Source organism: Leucoraja erinacea, chromosome 24 (assembly GCF_028641065.1).
Source record: "Leucoraja erinacea ecotype New England chromosome 24, Leri_hhj_1, whole genome shotgun sequence".
In the NCBI taxonomy this organism is placed as follows: Eukaryota; Metazoa; Chordata; class Chondrichthyes; order Rajiformes; family Rajidae; genus Leucoraja; species Leucoraja erinaceus.
The window spans coordinates 30,688,165-30,699,290 of record NC_073400.1 but is presented as its reverse complement, the minus strand read 5'-3'; the positions used below and the strand labels follow the sequence as shown (position 1 = coordinate 30,699,290).

Below are 11,126 nucleotides of genomic sequence, written 5' to 3'. Positions count from 1 at the left end.
GCTGCACCCGCTGAGTTTCTCCAGCATTTTTGTCTACCTTCGATTTTCCAGCATCTGCAGTTCCTTCTTAAACACAACATGCTGCCTGTCCCGCTGAGTTACTCCAGCATTTTTGTGTCTGTCAAAAATACACCCCTGCTAGACATTTCTGTATCCAGCCTGAAAGAAATTGGATACTTTTTTTAAATCATGTTCACAAGATCACGTTATAGGAGTAGAATTAGGCCATTCGGCCCATCGAGTCCACTCCACCATTCAATCATGGCTGATCACTGCCTCCTAATCCCATTTTCCTGCCTTCTCCCCATTACCCTTGACACTAGTTCCAATCAAGGGTTTCGGCCCGAAACGTCGCCTATTTCCTCAGTCAGAAGAACGATTTCGGCCCGAAACGTTGCCTATTTCCTTCGCTCCATAGATGCTGCCTCACCCGCTGAGTTTCTCCAGCATTTTTGTCTACCTTCGATTTTCCAGCATCTGCAGTTCCTTCCTAATAATCTCTCTTCTTATGTAACTAGAAACCAAAATCTACCCATGGACTCCTCTCTGGAGCCAAGTCATAGAAACATAGAAATTAGGTGCAGGAGTAGGCCATTCGGCCCTTCGAGCCTGCACCACCATTCAATATGATCATGGCTGATCATCCAACTCAGTATCCCGTACCTGCCTTCTCTCCATACCCTCTGATCCCCTTAGCCACAAGGGCCACATCTAACTCCCTCTTAAATATAGCCAATGAACTGGCCTCGACTACCCCCTGTGGCAGAGAGTTCCAGAGATTCACCACTCTCTGTGTGAAAAAGGTTCTTCTCATCTCGGTTTTAAAGGATTTCCCCCTTATCCTTAAGCTGTGACCCCTTGTCCTGGAAGTGGAAAATAACTGGCATGTTTAAAGTGATGAACATACTTGGTTCTTGAATTCTTGGTCCTCCAAAATATTCCAAATTGGAATTTAAACTGGAGGTGGTGGAGGGAGGACTTAAGCCAGAAAGGGGTTTTGGGAAGAAAGAGCTACTTTAAATGTAGTTGCATCTGGTTGGGTAACTATAGTTGGGTGGAGATTATTCCGTGCTTTAATTGTGCGGGGGAAGAACGAATTGCTGTACACATCTGTCTTTGTAGCTGGGATCACAAATTGGATCAAATGCCCTCGTCTGCTCCTAATTGGTTTGGGTTTGGTGTAGGTCTTGCAGTCTATGTCGGGCTGACCATTTAACATTTTGTTAAAACAGATCAAACGGTGAGCTTCACGTCTGTCTGTCTTGGGGAGGGTTCCACCCCGACCAGAGAATTCAGAAGTTTGGTGACACTCGCTTCTCTCTCATAGGTGTTGGTAACAAATCCAGCTAGTATTGACAAGCTTCATCAAGAAGGATATCAGTCTTGTGCATTCCTGCAAATTCTTTAAATGGCTGGCCAACATATTGTGCAAAAACCAGGGCCTGGTTAAAGAAATCAGTCCATGCAAAAAACGTTGGTAGACAAAAATGCTGGAGAAACTCAGCGGGTGCAGCAGCATCTATGGAGCGAAGGAAATATGCAACGTTTCGGGCTGAAACCCTTCTTCAGACTGATGGGGGGTGGGGAGGGGGGGGGCGGGGAGAAGAAAGGAAAAAGGAGGAGGAGCCCGAGGGCTGAGGAAGGGGAGGAGACAGCAAGGACTAACAAAATTGGGAGAATTCAATGTTCCACCCCCCCATCAGTCTGAATGAACATTGAATTCTCCCAATTTTGTTAGTCCTTGATGTCTCCTCCCCTTCCTCAGCCCTCGGGCTGTCTCCTCCCATCCCTCAGCCTCCTCCTCCTTTTTCCTTTCTTCTCCCCGCTCCCCCCACCCCCCATCAGGGTTTCGGCCCGAAACGTTGTCTATTTCCTTCGCTCCACAGATGCTGCTGCACCCGCGGAGTTTCTCCAGCACTTTTGTCTACCTTCGATTTCCCAGCATCTGCAGTTCCTTCTTAAACACATGCAAAAAACGTTGTTGCATTTTCAGGGTTCTGGGGAGGAGGCAGGAGAATGGGGGTGAGGAGGGAGAGATAGATCAGCCATGATAGAGTGGCGGAGTAGACTCGGTGGGGCCGAATGGCCTGATTCTGCTCCTCTGGACTTATGAACTTATGTCACAGTGTGGGTTTGTCTCCAGGTGCTCCAGTTTCCCCTCACACCCCAAACACGTGCGGGTTTGTACGGTTAATTGGCCCCTGTGTAAACTGGCCCCTCGTGTGTAATAATAATAATAATAGTAATAAATTTTATTCATGGGCGCCTTTCAAGAGTCTCAAGGACACCTTACAAAATTTAGCAAATAGAGTAAAAACATGTAAGCGGAATTAAATAAATAGTAACGACATCACCAGTACACAAATTAAAGACAGAATTCAATCCAAAGACAAAAATCAAAGACACAATGTGAAGAGAGAGCAGCGGCAGCTAAAGCACGCTAGCGTACACGCTCCCTTCCGGCAGCCATCTTGGACACAAAATAAAATAATAATTTACACACAAAAAAACATCCCCCCCACAATGGTTACCACTGTGGAGGAAGGCACAATGTCCAGTCCCCATCCCCAGTTCTCCCATAGTCAGGCCTATTGAGGCCTCCACAGTTGCCTCTACGGAGGCCCGATGTTCCTGGTGGTGTTGCTCCGGCGTCGGGAGAGGCTGGGCCGGCTGGAACGTAGGGAGTGGATGAGGAAGTGGGATAATGTCGGCCTAGTGTGTTCAGCGTTGTGAGGGTTAACATCGTCAAATTCCTGCGTGTTGCTGGCCCGATTCACCCAGTACCAGCAGCGTAGGACTTGCCAGAGCATACATCCTCCGAGACATTTGGCATGTCACCAAATACTTCGACTAGCTTCCACCAACGCCCTGTGGGAAGAATCCCCGACTGGCTAATTGGCTTCGGCAGGTTGCGAAATTGTCCCCCTTTGTGGGTATGATGAGAGTGACCGATGGTCGGCCCGGACTCGGAGGGGCCGAAGGGCCTGTTCCCGCGCCCTACCTCCAAAGGCACACCTGTAACGTGGTCGACAGAAAATGCTGGAGTAAAGGACCCTGTCCCACTTGGCCATCAATTGCACGTAATTTACGGGTCACGCACGTGATGCGCGCGCATGGTGCAGGCGTCGCGGGATTTCGTGATGTACAAAACCTTTGCGCGCCATCCGCGTTACGTGCTAATGACGGGCAGGTGGGACAGGCCCTGAACTCAGTGGGTGAGGCAGCATCTATGGAGCGAAGGAATAGGTGACGTTTCGTGTCGAGACTCTTAAGGGTGAGGCAGCATCTATGGAGCGAAGGAATTGGTGACGTTTCGGGTCGAGACTCTTAAGGGCGAGGCAGCATCTATGGAGCGAAGGAATAGGTGACGTTTCGGGTCGAGACTCTTAAGGGTGAGGCAGCATCTATGGAGCGAAGGAATAGGCGACGTTTCGGGTCGAGACTCTTAAGGGTGAGGCAGCATCTATGGAGCGAAGGAATAGACGACGTTTCGGATCGAGACTCTTAAGGGTGAGGCAGCATCTATGGAGCGAAGGAATAGGTGACGTTTCGGGTCGAGACCCTTAAGGGTGAGGCAGCATCTATGGAGCGAAGGAATAGGCGACGTTTCGGGTCGAGACACTTAAGGGTGAGGCAGCATCTATGGAGCGAAGGAATAGGCGACGTTTCGGGTCAAGACTCTTAAGGGTGAGGCAGCATCTATGGAGCGAAGGAATAGGTGACGTTTCGGGTCGAGACTCTTAAGGGTGAGGCAGCATCTATGGAGCGAAGGAATAGGCGACGTTTCGGGTCGAGACCCTTCCGGGTCTCGACCCGAAACGTCGCCTATTCCTTCGCTCCATAGACGCTGCCTCACCCGCTGAGTTCCTCCAGCATTTTCGTCTACCTTCAGTAGAAGTTGCGATCACTGTCGCACACGGCATTGTAAGGAACGATGACAAAGCACACACACACACACCAAAATCCTATACTTCCAGCGGCTGAGGTCCGAAGGAATTGGAGGACAGAGATGTGTGTATTTGCAAGATTAAACAATGACTCATGCAACCACTAACCACAAACAGAGGCAGCAAAGGACAGTCACGTGTTGAATGTGTATCCAGTCACCATGGCAGCCACTAATTCAGTGCTGCCTGAATGTTGCCTGAATCACGGCTGGTGATGAGCCGGCGGGCAGGAGAGAGAGGCGGAGACAGTCGGGCGCAGTGGTAGAGTTGCTGCCTTATGCCCCTGTCCCACTTAGGAAACCTGAACGGAACCTCTGGAGACTTTGCGCCCCAGCCCAAGTTTTCCGTGCGGTTCCCGGAGGTTGCAGGTGGTTGCCGGAGGTTGCAGGTGGTTGCCGGAGGTTGCAGGCGGTTGCCGGAGGTTGCAGGTGGTTGCCGGAGGTTGCAGGTGGTTGCCGGAGGTTGCAGGCGGTTGCCGGAGGTTGCAGGTGGTTGCCGGAGGTTGCAGGTGGTTGCCGGAGGTTGCAGGTGGTTGCTGGAGGTTGCAGGTAGTGGAAGCAGGTAGGGAGACTGACAAAAACCTCCGAGAACCGCACGGAAACCTTGGGTGGGGCGCAAAGTCTCCAGAGGTTTCCGTTCAGGTTTCCTAAATGGGACGGGGGCCCCACAGACCCAGGTTAACAACTTAAACCCGGTTGATGTGGTATCAACAACAATCCCTCGCTCAACATCAACGTGGGCGGTCACGGTGGCGCAGCGGCAGAGTTGCTGCCTCACATTGAATGCAGCGCCGGAGACCCGGGTTCGATCCTGACCACGGGCGCTGTCTGTACGGAGTTTGCACGTTCACCCCGTGACCTGCGTGGGTTTTCTCCGAGATCTTCGGTTTCCTCCCACACTCCAAAGACGTGCGGGTTTGCAGGTTAATTGGCTTGGTGTAAATATAAAACTTTGGGAACGACAACTGAGTTTAACAACGAACTTTTATTCAGAAAATCACCTCTCAGTTTACAGGTTCTCTCGACACGTCTGGCCACAACGGTGGTCAGCGCTGAACTGCCGGGCGAAAGCGAAACCGCGCGAAAACAAGCAGCCCCTCCCGAGTCACGTGACCGCGGCTTCCGAACGCTGGGTTCGATACCTGCGTGCGCCAGTAGGCGCCGTTACAAAACCAATACTTGTTTTGGTAAATATAAAAATTGTTAGTGTTAGTGTGCGGGAATCACTGGTTAGCCCGGACTCGGTGGGCCGAAGGGCCTGTTTCCACGCTGTATCTCCAAACTAAACTAAACTAAACCAAGGAATTGATCTACTGATCTACCTTAGAGAACTGACTCCATCTACACCTCACGCTGCCTCACCAAGGCCAGCAGCATCATCAAGGTTACACAGAAAAGCTGGAGAAACTCAGCGGGTGCAGCAGCATCTATGGAGCGAAGGAAATAGGCAACGTTTCGGGCCGAAACCCTTCTTCAGACTGATCGGGGGTGGGGGTGGGTGGGGACAAGAAAGGGAAAAGGAGGAGTAGCCAGAAGGCTGGAGGGTGGGAGGAGACAGCAGGGGAGCTGAGGAAGGGGAGGAGACAGCAAGGACTAACAGAATTGGGAGAATTCGATGTTCATGCCCCGGGGGTGCAGACTCCCCAAACGGAATATGAGGTGCTGTTCCTCCAATTTCCGGTGCTGCTCGCTGTGGCCATGGAGGAGACCCAGGACAGAGAGGTCGGAGACGGAGTGGGAGGGGGAGTTGAAGTGCTGAGCCACCGGGAGGTCAGCTTGGTTATTGCGGACCGAGCGGAGGTGTTCGGCGAAACGATCGCCCAACCTCCGCTTGGTCTCACCGATATAGATCTGCTGACATCTAGAGCAGCGGACGCAATAGATGAGGTTGGAAGAGATGCAGGTAAACCTCTGTCGCACCTGGAACGATTGCTTGGGTCCTTGAACGGAGTCGAGGGGGGAGGTAAAGGGACAAGTGTTGCATCTCTTGCGGTTGCAAGGGAAAGTGCCCGGGGAGGGGGTGGACCGAGAGGGAAGGGAAGAATTGACAAGGGAGTTATGGAGGGAGCGGTCTTTGCGGAAGGCAGATATGGGGGGAGATGGGAAGATGTGGCGAGTAGTGGGGTCACGTTGGAGGTGGCGAAACTGACGGAGGATTATTTTTTGTATGTGAGCATCATCAAGGACCAGGCTCACCCCTGGTCACTCCCTCTTCTCCCCTCGCCCATCAAGCAAGAGGTACAGAAGTGTGAAAACGAACGCACGCACTCCGCACACCTCCAGATTCGGGGACAGTTTCTTCAGGCAACTGAACCGTCCTATCACCAAGACAACGGCACTTCATAGGAGACCGTCAGACTATCTTTAATCGGAGTGCTTAAGAAGGAACTGCAGGTGCTGGAAAATCGAAGGTACACAAAACCTTATTCCCTTTATCCTGTATCTGTACACTGTGGACGGCTCGATTGTAATCCTGTATAGTCATTCCGCTGACTGGATCGCACGCAACAAAAATGTTTTTCACTGCACCTCGGTACACATAAGAATAAACTAAACTAAAATAATGATAGACACAGAAAGCTGGAGTAACTCAGCGGGACAGGCAGCATCTCCTGAGACTTATACAATTATGAATTAACCTACAAAAACCTGCACATCTTTAGAATGTGGATGGAAATCGGACGAACGTGCAAACTCCACTTAGACAGCACCAGGGGTCGTGATTGAACCCATGTCTCTGACGTTATGAGGTTTACTTTAGTTAGGTTTGGCCATACAGCGCGGGCACAGGCCCTTCGGCCCACCGGGTCCGTGCCGACCAGCGATCCCCTACAACACCAACACTATCCTACACACAATCTACAGAAGCCAATTAACCTGCAAACCCACACGTCTTTGGGATGTGGGGGGAAACCGGAGCACCCGGGGAACGCCCACACGGTCACGGGGAGAACGTGCAAACTCCGTACAGACAGCACCCGTAGTCGGGATCGAACCTGGTTCTCTGGCGCTGTGAGGCAGCAACTCTACCGCTGCGCCCCCGTGCAGCCCTAATGGTCCTGAAATTTCGCTGGATAGACTTGGTTTATACTCTCTAGAATTTAGGAGATTGAGAGGGGATCTTATAGAAACTTACAAAATTCTTAAGGGGTGGTTGGACAGGCTAGATGCAGGAAGATTGTTCCCGATGTTGGGGAAGTCCAGGACAAGGGGTCACAGCTTAAGGATAAAGGGGAAATCCTTTAAAACCGAGATGAGCAGAACTTTTTTCACGCAGAGAGCGGTGAATCTCTGGAACTCTCTGCCACAGAGGGTAGTTGAGGCCAGTTAATTGGCTATATTTAAGAGGGAGTTAGATGTGGCCCTTGTGGCTAAGGGGATCAGGGGGTATGGAGAGAAGGCAGGTACGGGATACTGATTGGGGATGATCAGCCATGATCATATTGAATGGCGGTGCAGGCTCGAAGGGCCGAATGGCCTACTCCTGCACCTAATTTCTATGTTTCTATGTTTCTATGACACAGCGGTAGAGTTGCTGCCTCACAGCGCCAGAGAACCAGGTTCGATCCCGACTGCGGGTGCTGTCTGTACGCATTGATCGGTGAAATGTATCCAGAGAGATGACAGAACTCCGAGAGCAGTCTGCCAAGATGTCACTTTCAGGAAGGAATATTGAAACACTGCTCACATCCTCAGGAAGTCACAGAGTTCGTTGCGTTGGCAGATGTGCTCGCTAACAGTTGGACGTTCAGCATCTGCGGCTGACAAGAAGTTTCTGCAGAGACTCAGCGACACACAGCCCACTCACATCACCGACTCACATCTCCATTTGAAACATATAAGATTATTAAGGTAGACAAAAACGCTGGAGAAACTCAGCGGGTGCAGCAGCATCTATGGAGCGAAGGAGATAGGCAACGTTTCGGGCCGAAACCCTTCTTTAGACTGAAGACACAAGATTATTAAGGTGTTTGGACACGCTAGAGGCAGGAAACATGTTCCCGGTGTTGGGGGTAGTCCAGAACCAGGGGCCACACACAGTTTAAGAATAAGGGGTAAGCCATTTAGAACGGAGACGAGGAAACACTTTTTCTCACAGAGAGTGGTGAGTCTGTGGAATTCTCTGCCTCAGAGGGCAGTGGAGGCCGGTTCTCTGGATGCTTTCAAGAGAGAGCTAGGTAGGGTTCTTAAAGATAGCGGAGTCAGGGGAGAAGGCAGGAACGGGGTACTGATTGTGGATGATCAGCCATGATCACATTGAATGGCAGTGCTGGTTCGAAGGGCCGAATGGCCTACTCCTGCACCTATTGTCTATTGTCTATTGTCCATTGCCTGACCTGGAAGGACATCTATAGCTGTCATTGCCTGCGGAAGGCATCTTGCATCCTTAAAGGACCCATCTCACCCCACCCATCACTTGTTCACCCTGCTGCCCTCAGGAAAGCGTTACAGGTCCATCAGGGCACGCACCACAAGACTAACAAACAGTTTCCACCCTCGGGCCATCATTACAATGAACTCTGCACTGAAACACACAACCCCTCATAGTCAATATTTACCCTGTACAACACCTACCTTTGTGCAATACTGACATATTTAATAATAATATTTATTTTTATAATACTATTCTGCACAACAATATCTCATATTCTAAGGGCGGTGGAGGCCGGTTCTCTGGATGCTTTCAAGAGAGAGCTAGATAGGGCTCTTAAAAATAGCGGAGTCAGGGGATATGGGGAGAAGGCAGGAACGGGGTACTGATTGGGGATGATCAGCCATGATCACATTGAATGGCGGTGCTGGCTCGAAGGGCCGATTGGCCTACTCCTGCACCTAATGAGGCCGGTTCATTGGCTATATTTAAGAGGGAGTTAGATGTGGCCCTTGTGGCTAAAGGTATCAGGGGGTATGGAGAGAAGGCAGGTACAGGATACTGAGTTACTGAATTGGACGATCAGCCATGATCATATTGAATGGCGGTGCTGGTTCGAAGGGCCGAATGCCCTACTCCTGCACCTATTGTCTATTGTATATTATCTGATATTTAACTTCCAGGGACAAAACCTTTGTCATAGAAATTAAACATAGAAACATAGAAATTCGGTGCAGGAGTAGGCTAACATGATAGTCCTTCATGTTTAATAGTTTGTTCTCTATTTTGGTGTCCAGTCTGAAATAAATAAATAAATAGATGACTCCAGCACTCTGTGTGTGTGTTTCTAAGCTGTGTGTTTTTTCCCCACAGTCAGGCGGTCAGTGTAGGTGTGACGCTTTGCCAGCCCGTGGTGGGGGTGAGTCACTGATTGCAAAACCAGGCAGCCGAGCTCTCCCTTTAATGCAGCAGAGAGTGAATGACGAGTTAGTCCCACCCTTCGGCAGAGGAGCTGTACTGGGGAACACCCCTCCCTCCCTGCCTGTCATCTCACACCCTCTGGAATCTGGATCTCAACAGACCAGTTTCCTGCACTGCACCTGGAGACAGCCGACAGGTTGCTCTGAGCAGCCCTTCTCCAGGTGAGTCTACTGAGTTCTATGTCCGATTGTTTTCACATCGCGAGTCAGGGGAGGGGGACTCTCTCCTGCCGAGAGAGACAGCACAAACCTCCTTCCAAGTTGCATTGGGGATGTGCCAAGCAGTGAGTACTGGTGGAACAACACAACACCACAGCCGCCACGTTCAATTTCAATGCTTCAATGATATTTTACTTCCACTTTAATCCACTTCGTAAATCCAGTCTGTGGAATCCTCTGCCTCAGAGGGCAGTGGAGGCAGGTTATCTGGATGCTTTCAAGAGAGAGTTAGATCGGGCTCTTAAAAACAGCGGAGTCAGGGGATGTGGGGAGAAGGCAGGAACTGGGTACTTCTACTTGCGTGTGGCTTGCACTGTTTCAAGTTGTTGGTCAACTTGTTCTATTTGATCTTGTTTGTGCACATCGGGGTGATTGCATTAGTCACAACAGGGTGGATCGCGTGAAGGTTGCAATCTCCCACCCCGAACGGGGTACTGATTGTGGATGATCAGCCATGATCACATTGAATGGTGGTGTTGGCTCGAAGGGCCGAATGGCCTACTCCTGCATCCATTGTCTATTGAGTCTACTCGGCCATTCAATCGTGGCTGATCTATCTCTCCCTCCTAACCCCATAGAAACATAGAAACTAGGTGCAGGAGTAGGCCATTCGGCCCTTCGAGCCTGCACCGCCATTCAAGAAATATGATCATGGATGATCATCCAACTCAGTATCCCGTACCTGCCTTCTCTCCATACCCTCTGATCCCCTTGGCCACAAGGGCCACATCTAACTCCCATTCTCCTGCCTTCTCCCCATAACCCCTGACACCCATACTAATCAAGAATCTATCTATCTCTGACTTGGCCTCCACAGCCAGCTGTCATGAGGTCATAAGTGATTGGGGTAGAATTAGGCCATTCGGCCCATCAAGTCTACTCCACCATTCAATCATGGCTGCGGCAATGAATTCCACACATTCTCCACCCTCTGACTAAAGAAATTGCTCCTCATCTCCTTCCTAAAGACAATAGACAATAGGAGTAGGCCATTCGGCCCTTCGAGCCAGCACCGCCATTCAATGTGATCATGGCTGATCATCCCCAATTAGTACCCCGTTCCTGCCTTCTCCCCACATCCCCTGCCTCCGCTATCTTTAAGAGCCCTATCTAGCTCTCTCTTGAAAGTATCCAGAGAACTGGCCTCCACCGCCCTCTGAGGCAGAGAATTCCACAGACTCACCACTCTCTGTGAGAAAAGATGTTTCCTTGTCTCCAATCTAAATGGCTTACCCCTTATTCTTAAATAAGAAAAGTCCTTTTATTCTGAGGCTGTCACCTCTGGTCCTCGACTCTCCAACACATACAAGCTTCCTCTCCTCATACATTCTATCCGGGCCTTATACTCTTAAGGGTGTAGTCTCTTATATTAAACGCTGTACCCCTTAATTCCTGATCTGTGAACTGTCGAGGATTTGACTGATTTCATCTCATCTTTTCTTTCACTGGATAGCACACAACTAAAGTTTTTCTCTCAGCACACATGACCATAGCAAACTTATTCATTTTAGGTTTAGCTTTAGAGATACAGCGCGGAAACAGGCCCTGTGGCCCACCGAGTCTACGCCGACCACCCCGCACACTAACACCGCCCGACACACACTAGGGA

At 50.4% G+C, this 11,126-nt stretch overlaps 1 protein-coding gene across 1 annotated transcript in view; it reads left to right on the top strand.

The window, feature by feature from the left end:
- The first annotated feature begins 9,319 nt into the window (after window positions 1-9,319).
- Window positions 9,320-11,126, top strand: part of LOC129708912 (ras-related protein Rab-7b-like) — a 28,107-nt gene continuing 26,300 nt past the window's right edge. The window contains exon 1 of the mRNA XM_055654966.1: window positions 9,320-9,460. The gene's annotated coding sequence lies outside the window, so the exon portion shown is untranslated. The remainder of the gene's footprint in view (window positions 9,461-11,126) is intronic.